General features: G+C 49.2%; 1 long non-coding RNA gene across 1 annotated transcript; it reads right to left on the bottom strand.

Annotated features, from left to right (window-relative positions):
* Positions 1-2,761: 2,761 nt before the first annotated feature.
* Positions 2,762-9,425, bottom strand: LOC125150090 (uncharacterized). Its single transcript, XR_007146169.1, has 4 exons — positions 9,318-9,425; positions 6,779-6,954; positions 4,297-4,343; positions 2,762-2,892 (listed from the first exon to the last, which is right to left on the bottom strand). It is a non-coding gene; the product is annotated as an uncharacterized LOC125150090 (long non-coding RNA).
* Positions 9,426-13,419: the final 3,994 nt, after the last annotated feature.

Below are 13,419 nucleotides of genomic sequence, written 5' to 3'. Positions count from 1 at the left end.
TCTGTGGGGGTGGGGTGAACACTTGCCAACAACCCCCCACCCCATCCCTCAGCCCTCCTCTGACCTGCTACCGTCGCGTTCTGCAGACACTCCGTGGAGTCTGGGGGCAGTGTGCACATCGTGGGTGTGGTCAGTGGGCATCCGCATCCCAGCCTTCCATGTTCACTGTCAAGTTGCCCACCATTGGCCCTTTGCCTCCCCGCCTTGGGCTCTGATCTCTCCGGCTGGCTGGCTCTGCCTTCGGGATGCCAGTGGCGGAGATTATGGAAGTAGGAGCTTACCTCTGGGTCTGAAAGGCCAGCTCCACTAATTGCTGGCCGTGGGACCCTGAGTTTCCTTATCTGAATAGAGTTGCTGTGAAGATCAGAGTTGACATTTGCACAGTCCCTGGCACCCTGCGATCCTTGTAGTTTCAAGGAATTACATATTCATTGAGTGCACTCTGGGGGGACCTAGAGCTGGGAGCCACGGGGGGCCACAGTCTCAAGGGGGAATCAGGCTTTGACACAACACACACATACACATATGAGGGGTGTGGTGCAGTGATCCAGAAGTGGAATTGGGAGAGTCCAGGCTTCAAATCCAGCTCTGCTTCTGGGCCAGTATGGGATCTTGGGTAAGCGAGTAGCCCTTTGGGCCGTGTTTCCACATCTGTCCAAAGGAGTTGTTAACACCACCCCATCTCAGGCTGTTGCATGGATGAGGTTAAAATCAGACTATGAATGAAGGTTAAAATAACATAATGAAGGAGCAGGTACATTTGTAAAGGAAAAGGTATGCAAAGCGAGTTTTTTAAAAAAAAATATTTAGTTGAGAGAGAGAGAGACAGAGACAGAGTGTGAGTGGGGGAGGGGCAGAGAGAGAGGGAGACACAGAATCTGAAGTAGACTCCAGGCTCCAAGCTGTCTTCACAGAGCCCGATGCGGGGCTCAAACCCACGAACTGTGAGATCATGACCTGAGCCAAAGTCGGTCACTTAACTGACTGAGCCCCCCAGGCACCCCTAAAGCGAGTTGCCAAAACAGTACAAATTAGGAAATAATAAATGCCACCAGAAAAGTATGATGGCACCAGTGATTACTTAGAGGCAGCTCTGACTCTGAATCGAGAAGAGAGTATAAATTTCACGGGGAAAGTGGCAGTAGGCAGAATGCAGAAATAGGGAGGTGAGCCTTCCAGGAGGAGGGAACAGCATTGCAGAAAGCCTGGGACAGAGAAGGTTGCGTTTATGGGGCTGGAGTTCAGGTGGATGGAGGGAAGCAGTGGAAGGTGAGGTCGGAAGAGAAAGAAAGTGGAGCTGAGTTTGGGGTTGAACTTGATTTACAGCCCACAGGCAAACCAGGGCCACTAGCAAGGTTACAAGCTAAGCTTTGGATGTTCTAGAGAGAGCTTCGGGAAGTGCCATGATCTGAATTTGCTTTGGGATCTGGCAGAAGTGGGCTGAAAGTGTGGACAAACAAGAAAAAGGCAATCCAATGGCTAAAAAAAAAGGGGGGGGGGGTTAAAAAGGGTTAAGGATATCAATGGGCCATTCACAAAAAAGGAAACCTAAATGGCCAAAAATATGAAGAGAAGTTCAACCTCACTGGCCATGTGAGACATGCAAACGAGAATAGCCTGTGCCACACCATTTCACGTCCACCAGACGGGCCAAGAGTGAGAGTCTGTCCACGTGGGGAGAGGGGCGGGGTGCTGAGCGTGTGACATGGCTAAAACCCTCATACACCATTGGTAGAGATGTACGTGTCTCCAGCTACATTGGCGAAGTGTTGACAACCTCTCATAAACTCAAAGGTGCCCGTTTCTGTGCTATAGTGATCCACTCACTCAGCATATAATTCTGAAAACTTAGACCTTCATTAATTGTCCATCTACAGCTGCCCAGAGATAGACACATCGTGATCTGTTCATACAGTGGAATGATCTCCTGGGAGTGAAAATAAACCAAGGCAATAAGCTTGAACACAGATATTATCCAGAAAAAAAAAAAAAACAAAAACAAACAGCATCAAGTTATAGAATAGGTACAGCGTGATAGAAAATTTTTTTTTTTTTTTAAACACTCAAAACTGTCCATGTATATATTTTTAGGGATACAGTCGGGTCCAAAAAGTATTAAAACGTGTGCAGGAAACCAAAGACACCAAATTTAGAACAGTGGATAACCTCTGGGAAGGGAGGGTTGGGAAGGCGATCAGAAAGAGACCCACAGGGGATTGAATTCTATCTGTTATGATTTCTTAGGAAAAAGAAGAATATCTCAAGCAGAGGTGGCAAAGTGTGAAGAGTTGACAGAGCTGGGTGGCCAGTCCATAGCTGGTCCGTCTGACCCTTCTCCTTCTCAAGCCTGAAACTTTTTCTCTATTTTCTGTATGTTTAGAATATTTGCTGGCTTATTTTTTTAGTAATCGCTACACCCAACATGGGGCTCACCCTCACAACCCTAAGATCATGGCACACTCTCCCAAGAAAGCCGGCCAGGCGCCTCTGAAATATTTGGCAATTTTAAAGATGGGGGAGGTGAGGAGACCAGGAGACTGTAGAGCAGAGGAGGTTTGGTAATAACATTACCTGTCACCGGTGCAGGGCCATCATAGCTACAATGTCCTAACACATCTGGCAAGGAGGTTTGCCAGAGTTGGGGAGCTGGGCACGGCAGGCTTCAGATCCATTTACAGGGGAGAGAATGGAGGCTTGGGGAAGTGATTTCTCCAGGGTCACATACCCTAGGGAGGGAGGACGGGTCCCTTCCTCTCCGCTGTGTCTTACCACCTGCCCATCACCGGAGACTCCCAAAGTCCAGAACCTCCAGAGCAGATCACGGGCCTTACAGTAATCCATCCTTCTTTGGTGCACTGCACTGTTCTAGTTTTTTCTTCCGATTAGGGACAGCTTGGAAAATACAGAAAGCACAAGGAAGAACACGAACATCACCTGTGGTTTTCGTTGTCTTTTAAATTTTCTGTAAGGTTTATTTTTGAGAGACAGAGCACAAGCAGGGGAGCGGCAGAGAGAGAGAGAGAGAGAGAGAGAGAGAGAGAGAGAGAGAGAGACAGAATCCGAAGCAGGCTCCAGGCTCCAAGCTGTCAGCACAGAGCCTGAGGTGGGGCTCGAACCCATGAACTGTGAGATGGTGACCTGAGTCAATATCAAGAGTCAGATGCTTAACCCACTGAGCCACCCTTTGTCTTTTAAAGTCAGTTTCAGGGGCGCCTGGGTGGCTCAGTCGGTTAAGTGTCCGACTTCAGCTCAGGTCACGATCTCGCGGTCCGTGAGTTTGAGCCCCGCGTCAGGCTCTGGGCTGATGGCTCAGAGCCTGGAGCCTGCTTCCCATTCTGTGTCCCCCTCTCTCTCTGCCCCTCCCCTGTTCATGCTCTGTCTCTCTCTGTCTCAAAAATAAATAAATGTTAAAAAAAATTAAAAAAAAATAAAGTCAGTTTCACTGAGGAGTGCCTGGGTGGCTCAGTGAGCATCCAACTCTTAATCTTGGCTCAGGTCATGATCTCACAGTTTGTGAGTTTGAGCCCCGCCTCAGGCTCTGTGCTGGCAGTGAGGAAACTGCTAGGGATTTTCTCTCTCTCTCTCTCTCTCTCTCTTTCTCTCTCTCTCTCCCTTTCTCTGCCCCTCCCCTGCTCTCTCTCTCTCTCTCAAAATAAACTAAAAAAAAAAAAAAAAAAAAAGCTTCATTGAGGCATATGTAATTCCTACACAGTAAAATCACCTACTTGAAAAGCACAGCACTAATGCTAGATAAGCTGGGGGTATATGAACGTGCTTGAACAAAGAAGAAATGCATTTCACAAATATGAGTAATTATTATTGTAATACAATTTTTGGAAGTAACTATAGTAAAGTTACTTTCACCTTGAAGCCAGGTGACCAGCTAGGTGGGTCTGTGTTTCATTGCCTGAACTTGGGGGTCAGTTTACAATGTCCCCGGCATGAGGTGCCGGAGAGTTTCCAAATTACAGTAGAAGGCGTGACCGTTAACACCATTTAAAAATTAAAGACAACGGCAACAACATTTGGTGGGGTCAGACCGTGACCTATTGAAGAACCATGGTCTTGGTTAGCTGCCAGGCCATAAACGCCTTTACCTGTGGCTTTTGTGAGGAAATGAGAGAAGGCAAGAGCCTGTCCCCCTCTTGGAGTTCAGGAGGGTAGAAGAGCGACTACCCGGAGACACAGGGGATCCTCCTGGCCCTCCCCCCAGACTTGCTGCGGAACTGTAGGTGGGGCCCTCTTCTCTCCTCCAAAATGCGGGCTCCCCATCTGTTAAAGTGGTGCTTTACTCACATTTGAAGATTCAGCAGCCTTTTAGGGAAACATGCTGCAGGCGGGCACTGTGTGAGAGAGACAGGAGGTGGGCAGCAGAGAGAGAGAGAGAGAGAGGCACCGTGAAGATGAGTAAGACAGCCGCTGGGCTCAAAAAATGTCTGGTCCAGAGCTGGCAGGTGGGGTTGGAGGGACAGACTCCTCGATCGACAGGTGACTGCGATGGTGGGTTAATGCACCGGGTGTGATGGCCCTGAGCAAATATCGAGGGTCTCTAAGTTCCTTCTGACAACTGGTATTTCATTCTATGAACTTAACGTAAGCTTGGTTTTTCCCTCTCCGGGTAACTTTGAATAATCCGGGCTTCCGACTTACTCACTGGTTAAACCCTAACATTTAGAACAAGTGAGTAGTTCCCAATCTGTCTCCACAAAGGCTTTTCTATAAAGATTTGACCACCAAACGCTGCATTTATTATATTTTGTCTTCTCTTTCATATGAATGAGGTCCACATTATTACATTCAATCAGAACTTTGATTGATATGATACAAGTAGTGTGGTTGTAAAAGAAAGAGTTGATGGATAGACAGACAGACAGACAGAGAAACAGAATTCAAGCCCAAAGCAAGGGCACTGGTATTTAGCCCATCTATGCCATTTTATAGCAGATACTTCCAGAAAGGATTAAAGACATCTTTCAAATTATCCACACATTAAAATACAGAGGAGCCTTTCATGCTAGTGCATTCCAATATTTTCCAGGCATCTCTTCTGGATCAAGCAGTCCATGAATCAATCAATCAATGTGGGTAACCAAGTGTCCAGCCCCAAAAGAGAGGGAAAATGGACAAGTACTGGACCCAGGAGCCATCAGAGGAGAGCAAAAAAAGAAGACAGTGGATGTAGAATGTGGCCACGTGTATGATTCACCTGGTAATGGTAGAACTGAGACTTGAACCCAGCTGGGTCTGGTGTATTCAAAAGCCACCGGTCCTCTCATGGCCCCACCCTGCCTCCTTCGCTTCATGATAGAATGATCACGATAATCACCGACGTGGATGGAGCCCATGCCACACGCCAGGCTCTGCCCTGGGCTTCACATGAGCTATTATTATTCCATTTCACTCATGAGGAAACTTGGCAGAGGTAAGCCACGAACCCAGGTAGTCTGGCTCCAGAGCCTTTAACCCCCGTGCCCTTTGTCCCCTGTGAATTGGGGACAAATTGGGTCTTGTAGGGGCTTGCGCAGCTTCAGATACCCTAGATACATCATACAATGATATTTCACCTTGCAATAATGCATTAGATGTGAATAGCACTTTGTACTTCACCCAGGGTAACCTCACACCTCTCACTCCATCCCCACAGCAAGTATACAAGACGAGCAAGGCAGGGATTATGATTCCCCCATTTTGCAGATAATGAAACGGAGGTTAAGTGATATGTCCAAGGCCATGCAGCTAGAACATGTTAGATACCAGACTCGGGAGGCAGGGAGTCACAACAACCAGAGAAGACTTTCCAAGTCAAGTTGCCCACTCCTCGTTTTCAGGTGGGAAAACCAGTGCCTGGAGAGCAAGCTTGCTCAAGGTCGTCCAGGAAAGATTTGTTCAAGGTCAAGTGGTAAATCAGCAGCCGAGCCATCATGTGATCAAGGCTTCTGCCTCCTTGCCCAGAGATTTACGTCATGTTGCTTTTGTCGGATCTCCAACAGTCCTCTTGAGTTTTTCGACTGCCAGACTTTGTTTAAAAACCCTTCTGGTTGAGTGTTCTGTGATACGTGACATTCTCATGAATTTCAGAGGGTGGGGGAACATCTAAGTGACCTTTCAGCTTGGAGAGCCTGTGATTCTGCCACCAGAATTCTACAGCAATTCCAAGATAATCCTCACTCTTTTGGTGCTCTCAGAAGAAAATCTCAAGTCTGGTCTCTCTCTGGGGTCTGTCCTGCTCCCTGATCTTTGGGTCTGGAGTGGGGCAGTAGTGCCAAGAAGTTTAGCTAGGACCGCTCAGATCTGTGTCTTGCAGCAGCTTCTTCCAAGATTACAATTCAAGGTCCCATTCGCCTCCTGCCAGGGAAGAGAGGAAACATCTGGGCCAGCGTCACAGGGAGGCAGCTCCCCAGCTTGTGTGGGAGACACCCTGGGTAGGAGGCTGTGAACTCAGAGCTCTTCATTCCAGATGTGGCTCTGAGCTTTAGTGTCTGGATCTCACCTGTGAGGCTTGGACAGACACAGGGTGTGTGTGGTGGCCGGGTTGGGGTGGTTGAAAGAGAAGCTTGAGAGGGAGTCCAGAGCAGTGTGCACCCGGGAAGGAAGAGCGTATGGGACTGATCAGGGATACCCCACTGGGGTGACCCTTCTGTGATGGTTAATTTTCTGCATCCATTTGGCTGGGCCCTAGTGCCCAGGTGGTTGATCAAACACTGATCTAGGCATGGCAGGGAAGGTATCCAGTAGATGTGGTTAACATCTACAATAAGTTCATTTAAATAAAGATTACCTCTTGCAGCGTGGGTGGGCCTTATCCAATCAGTTGAAGGCCTTAAGAGCAAAAACTGGGGTTTCCTGGGGAAGAAGAAATGCCTTCTCAAGACTGTAGCACCGACTCCTGCTTGTTTCCAGCCCTGCCTTGTGGATTTTAGACTTGGCAGTCCCACAGCCATGATAGCCAGTTTCCTAAAATAAAGGAATCTCTGAATGAATTAATGAATTAATGACGTTATATATATTTCTCCAGTTGGTTCTGTTTTGCTGGAGAACTTCTTCACGCCCTCTGTCCCTTAGCCCTCTGTCCGCATACCCCAGCCCATCCCTCCTTACGCAGACCAGACCCCCGGGTTTCACTTCAGTCTCCTTGTCCACCCTCGTGACCACAAAAGGTCCAGAAGGATCCAGGTGGGAATGGGGTTGTAGAAGAGCAAACTTGGCAGCAGTTGGAAGAGCCGAGAGGTCTGGAACCGTGTGGGGAGACAGACCAGGTCGTGCCTGGCTTTTCAGGATGCGAGCAGCAGCCTGGACAAATGGATCTGTCTGCTAGGATATTTTTCAGGCGTTGGCAAGAGAGGCTATGCCAACGTTTTCCCAGCCTTTCCCAGCATTCGAAAATGGTTTTCCTGGGAAGAATCTCCTTGATCAGTGCCCACGGCACCATGGGAAGGGGGCTATTTCCTGCCGGCTCTGTAAACGGGCTGGGGACCTATGATTTTGTAGTAGTCGGGATTCTTGGTTACAAGTAACCAGGACTGTCTGTGGCCATCTTCAGCAGGGAAGGACTTAAGGGAAGACAGTGAGGGCAGTCAAGGGAACCACGGGAACCCCAGCCAATGGAATACTGCAGGCACAGTCTGATCCAGGGGCCTCGACCGAGACTGAATTTTACCAGCAAGGATCCACTCACCACTCACTCAGGAGTCAGCCTATGGAATGAGTACCTGATTGGCTGAGGTTGTATTTCACACATGCCTATTCACTATCCAGGCAGGAGGAGACGCTGGGGAAGAATCTGGCTTCACTTTGCTTTTACAGTAATGGTGGCCATGGGGAATGGATGCCAGTTTTTTCCTTCTCCACAATGGGGAATTCCCCCCAAAGGAAAGCAGGGTTCTAGGTGGGGGGTAGATATTGGACAGATTACAAGTAACGGCTAAACCTTTGGAGCCGTTGTCCTTCTTAAGCCACTAACAGTTAGATGGTGTTGCTTAAAAAGCAGCCAAGTGGACAGAACTTGGATGTGAACTTGGATGTCCTGAGATCAAGTTCTACCACTTACTGGCATCCTGGTTCTGGGCAAGTTATCTCACCTCTAAGAGCCTCGATTTCCTCCTCTGAAAAGTGGGGAGAATAACAGCACAGACAGCTCACAAAATTGCAGGTGAAAACACTTTGTATTTTGAGCCCTAGAGGGTGCTGGTGTTGGAGCATCCATGCCCGAGGCATCTTTTCATCCTGGTGCCCAGTTCACAGCCTGGCACCTAGTAAATGCCCAGTAAATGTTTGTCGAGTGAATGGATAAACAAGCAAGCAAGTGATTTTTATGGTCGTCCTAACTTGACCATCAGCTTTGCAGAAAAAAAAGGACAGACATTTTTGGACTCTGATGTGGGTTTCGTGAGCTGAAGCTTCACAAATGAGATTATGTGTATATATATATTTTAAACAACCCCTTTGACATTTTCATTTTAATATGTGAAACTCGGCTACTTGTCTCAGAGAAAGTTTATAGGAAAAAAAGCTTCCAGCTGGCTTTGGGGCAGCCCATAAAAATATACTGAAAACCGACCGGTTAGAGATGAGGGGCTGTCGGGGGATAGAGATCAGTGACGCCATAAAACCTGGTGAGGCCCACAGCATTTCGACAATTAGCTCTCTGGGCAAGAGGCTGCATTCTTCATTCCTTCCTGGTTCCTAGTCAAAGGATGGGGCCCAGAATCTCTTAAAGAGAAAACACAGCTTTCAAATAACAAACACGTCTTTGACCCAGGCAGGCTGTGATTCAAAGGGTTTCAAAGGGCGTGGGGGAGGGAAGGGTTTTCAAGAGCTTTAACTGCCCCGGCCGATCAGAATGCCCCCAGCTCTCCCTCCCTGCCAGAGTTCCAAACGCTACCCCTGTCTCCACTCAAGTCTGACCTCCTCCAGGAAGCCCTCCTTGGTAACTCCAGCAAATCATGGGTTTGTTCAGCCCTCTGACTCTTTGACTTAAAACGCTCCAGAGGTGCCTCCTAGTGTCAGGGTCAAGTTCAACCGCCTTGTGATTTGGCCCCTTCCCGCCTCTGTGGCCTCTTATGCTCCCCACCCCCAGCCTTGATCCAGGCGGTGCCAGAAACCTTCAGCTCCACCTTCTCCCCCCTCCTCTTGGGCCTCAGCATCTTGGACTGTACCCTTGCTTTGGCTGGGATTTTCCTCCTCCTTCTTTATGTGGCTGGGTGGTATTTACTCCCAAACTTAGCCCAGGCCTCTCCTCCAGAGAACGGGGGGGGGAGACAGTTTGAGTCTCCCAGGACGGGTTAGGTGTTTCTGCAAGGGCTCCCCAGGGTACTCACCGCACTTACTGTGCAGTCCGCTCCCTTCTGGGACCTTTGCTCATCTCTGTGTCTCTACATTCAATACCGGCTCTGGCTCAGAGAAAGTGCTCAGTTTTGCAGTCCTGTGCCTCACACCCGGCAGCACATACTGAGATCGTCCCGGGAGCCTTGAAACGCAGACACCTGCGTTCTCATTCCTGCAAGCTCGGATTTAATTGGTCAGGGGAGGGGGGGAGGGCTGGGCCTGGGGTTGGGGAGCATGGGTTGAAAACTTCCCCAGGTGGTTCTTACGTGTGGCCAAGGTTGAACAGCACTGTGATTTATAGCACTTGACTTAGGACTTCCCCGGCAGCTCAGAGGAGCTGTACCCAGGGCACCTCTCACAGAGCATGATCTTGAACTCACAGCTCCATTGAACTTGCCACAGGTTGTGTTGAAAGAAGCACTATTCATGCTCCTACCTGGAGCAGCGGTGCTCAGTAGCTATATACCCCCTGCCCTGCTGCACCCCCCTCCCAACCCTCCAGGCCTATTAGGAGGGACCACCTGCATCATGATACTTGGGAGAAGGATGCCTGTCTGAGCCCCACCCCGGATCCAAGGAGCCCATCTGGGACCCCGCAATGTGAACAAGTTACTGGATGATTCTGATGCACGCCCGTGTGCTACAGCTCGGGGCTTCGAGCTCCCCAGGACTTGCAACGCCAGGCGAGGAAGTTAACAACATAAAGCGTCTTCAGGGAACCACGGGAGGGGATTGGAAAACTACTTAGCCCTAGCCAATCCTTGTTCTTTGGGAATGTGGGCCCCATGTTGTCATTCTCCACCCCCCCCATTCTTTTTTAATAGACCTCCCAAATCTGGATTTTTCTGTGAAATCTAACAGTTTAAAGTTGACAGGTGATTCAATCATGTTTTAAAAGTTTTTATTTAATTTCCAGTCAGTGAACACGTAGCATTAGTTTAGGGTTTACAATATTCAGCGTTTCTATACACTTCTATCCATCACCCAGTGCTCATCACAAGTGCCCTCCTTAATCCCCATCACCTGTTTCACCCATCCCCCGCTCTGGTAAGCATCAGTTCTCCATAGTTAAGAGTCTGTTTCCGGAGCACCTGGGTGGCTCCGTCGGTTGAGCGTCCGACTTCGGCTCAGGTCGTGATCTTGCTGTTCGTAGGTTCGAGCCCCGTGTCAGGTTCTGTGCTGACAGCTCAGAGCCTGGAGCCTGCCTTGGATGCTGTGTCTCCCTCTCTCTCTGCACTCCCCCACCCCCCACTCATGCTCTGTCTCTCTCTCTCTCTGTCAAAAATGAACATTAAAAAAAACAAAAGAGTCTGTTTCCTAGTTTGTCTCTCCCCTTGCTCATTTGTTTTGTTTCTTAAATTTCACATATGGGTGAAATCATATGATATCTGTCTTTCTCTGACAAATACACTTAGCATAATACACTGTAGCTCCAACCACGTCATTGCCAATGGCAAGATTCCAATTCCTTTTGATGGCTCAGTAATATTCCATGGTGTATTTTTTTTTTTAACGTTTATTTATTTTTGAGACAGAGAGAGACAGAGCATGAACGGGGGAGGGTCAGAGAGAGGGAGGCACAGAATCTGAAACAGGCTTCAGGCTCTGAGCTGTCAGCACAGAGCCCGACGTGGGGCTCGAACTCACGGACCGTGAGATCATGACCTGAGCCGAAGTCGGCCGCTTAACCGACTGAGCCACCCAGGCGCCCCTCCATGGTGTATGTTTTTTATCCATTCATCAATCGTGGACACTTGGGCTGCTTCCGTAACTTGGCTATCGTTTCTTTTTTTAATGTTTATTTATTTTTGAGAGAGAGAGAGAGACAGAGCACAAGTGGAGGAGGGGCAGAGAGAGAGAAAGAGAGAGGGAGACACAGACTCCGAAGCAGGCTCCAGGCTCTGAGCTGTCAGCACAGAGCAGGACGCGGGGGTCGAACTCATGAACATGAGATCATGACCTGGGCTGAAGTCAGACGCTCAACCGACTGAGCCCCCGGGGGGCCCCTGTGATTTGCCTATTGTTGATAACGCTGGTATGAAATTCAGGGTGCATTATACCCCCTTGTAATCCAATCAATTTAAATATCCTTCTCGGACCAAACAAAGCTCACCCGAGGACTGCATTTAGCCAGTTGACTGCAAGTTTGCTGTAAATGTTTCCTACAAACACTGCATATGGATTAAGCCAGGGCGAGGCATGCTTGCCCTGTGCTGTCATCCTCTCCCTGCTGCAGAAAGGCTGCAGGACTTGGGCCAGCATGGAGGGCCTACGGGAAAGGTCCCCTGACACCTGTGCTGTATGTGCAGCGTTGTGGACATCGCTCCCTATGTTTGATGATGCTCTGTCTCTTCTGCGAACGCACCGGGAAAAGGCCTCTCTGGTCCTGGGACCTACGTGAGTCATGTTTCTCCTCTTGCAACTGGTTCATGGATCCCGCACGGCGTGGGATCTGGTTTTGGCTGCTGGAAAGCTCAGAGGACAACCTGTAGCCTGTCTCTGTACCACGTAGGACCTCAAGACCTGTACTTTGGATCGCTGTTTCATTCCTGGGCTCTTCTGACCTTTTCAACTTCTGTTTTCCATTTGTCACTCGTCCCGTCCCGTGACCACACCTTTAAAATTTTAGTCTCTCAAATACAGAAGTTCTGTTATGTGTTTTCTGGAACAAGGCATGCTATAAATAAATAAGCCCATACAAAGTAGCAAGGGCTCAAAAAAAGGTTTGTTGAGTAAGTGACTGCTTAAATGATTCATCTTGCAGAACCACCCAGAGCCTTGCACAGCAGGTGTTCAGGAAACGAGGGCAGGATGCTAGGGTGGAAAGCGACAGTTTAGAGATGGAGAGACAATAGGTCTGTCATTTCCCAGCCACTAGGACCTTACACAAATGATTTAACGTCTCTTAGCCTTCATTTTCCCACCTGTAAAATGGGGATAATCTCAGCACTCACCTTATTCATCAGAGCTGTTGGAGGATTGAGTGGGATTATGTATGTAAAGTGCCTGGTACATAGCAGGCACTTGATAAATAGCGGCTGTGACTATTAATAAGAGCTCCCTCATATACGATGTCATTCTTTCATAGCCTAATTAATAAGGTGCAGCAGGAGTGAGAATAGACTCTTGCTCTGCTCAAGCCCGCTAGAATCTGACAAAGAAGCCACATGTACACGCTGGGGAATAAAATGGAAATGAGTTCTGGGAAGGTCTCCAGTTCCTCAGCTCTCTGTCCCAAGTCTCTGCTTACCACGCCCAGGGCCCCCGTGGTTACAGCAGTGATGGCAGGTCGCTTCCTGTTGGGGGTGGGGTGGGGGGGTGGGGTGAGGGGGGCGGGCATCACTCTCCAGCGTGCTCAGGTGCGGAAGACCCTGTCCTGCCCCGTGCATAACTCAGCTCCCCAGCCCGAGTCCTGAACACCCCTTTTCTGGAAGCCTCTGGCAGTTTTCCCCAAGCTTTCCAGCTCCTTCCCTGGCCCTGAGCGGCCCCTTTCCTAGTGATCACTTAGGAGCAAATTCATCATGAAGGGTCATTTGCCCTCATTGCTTGATGGCCGCACCCCCACTGCAGGAAATTTGTGTCCTGTTGGTGTTCAGGGGGAGCACTTCCCGAGGACTGAACGGAGCACAGGGAGGGCAGTCCTCTGGGGACCGAACATCAGGTGGACAGTCAGGAACGTAGCCCTGTAGTATCGTGATGGGTTAGGTAAATTCACCACAGATCTTCGCCGCGGGAAGTGGCATTATGGGGAACGTAAGGTCTGCCTAAATGCCAAAAATTGATCCAGAGGGGGCATCGTTGTGGAGGGCAGAGGTTCCCAAAGTGTGGTCCCGGCACCAAAAGCATCAGCATCAACTGGGAATGTGTGATAAATGCAAATCACCCAACCCCACCCCAGAACTACTGAGTCACAAAACCTGGGTGTGGGCCCAGCACTCTGTGTTCTAATAAGCCCTCAGGGTGATTTGGATGCACGTGCCGTTTGTAGACCAGTGGCGTAGAGCCTGGGTTCCAGCTCCCAGCCTGAACTCCCTCATCTGTAAAGAAGGCCGGTGCTTCTATAGTAGGAGTGTGTCAGGGAAATGAGACTGATGT

Source organism: Prionailurus viverrinus, chromosome D4 (genome assembly GCF_022837055.1).
Source record: "Prionailurus viverrinus isolate Anna chromosome D4, UM_Priviv_1.0, whole genome shotgun sequence".
In the NCBI taxonomy this organism is placed as follows: domain Eukaryota; kingdom Metazoa; phylum Chordata; class Mammalia; order Carnivora; family Felidae; genus Prionailurus; species Prionailurus viverrinus.
This window is presented reverse-complemented; position numbering and strand designations above follow the sequence as displayed.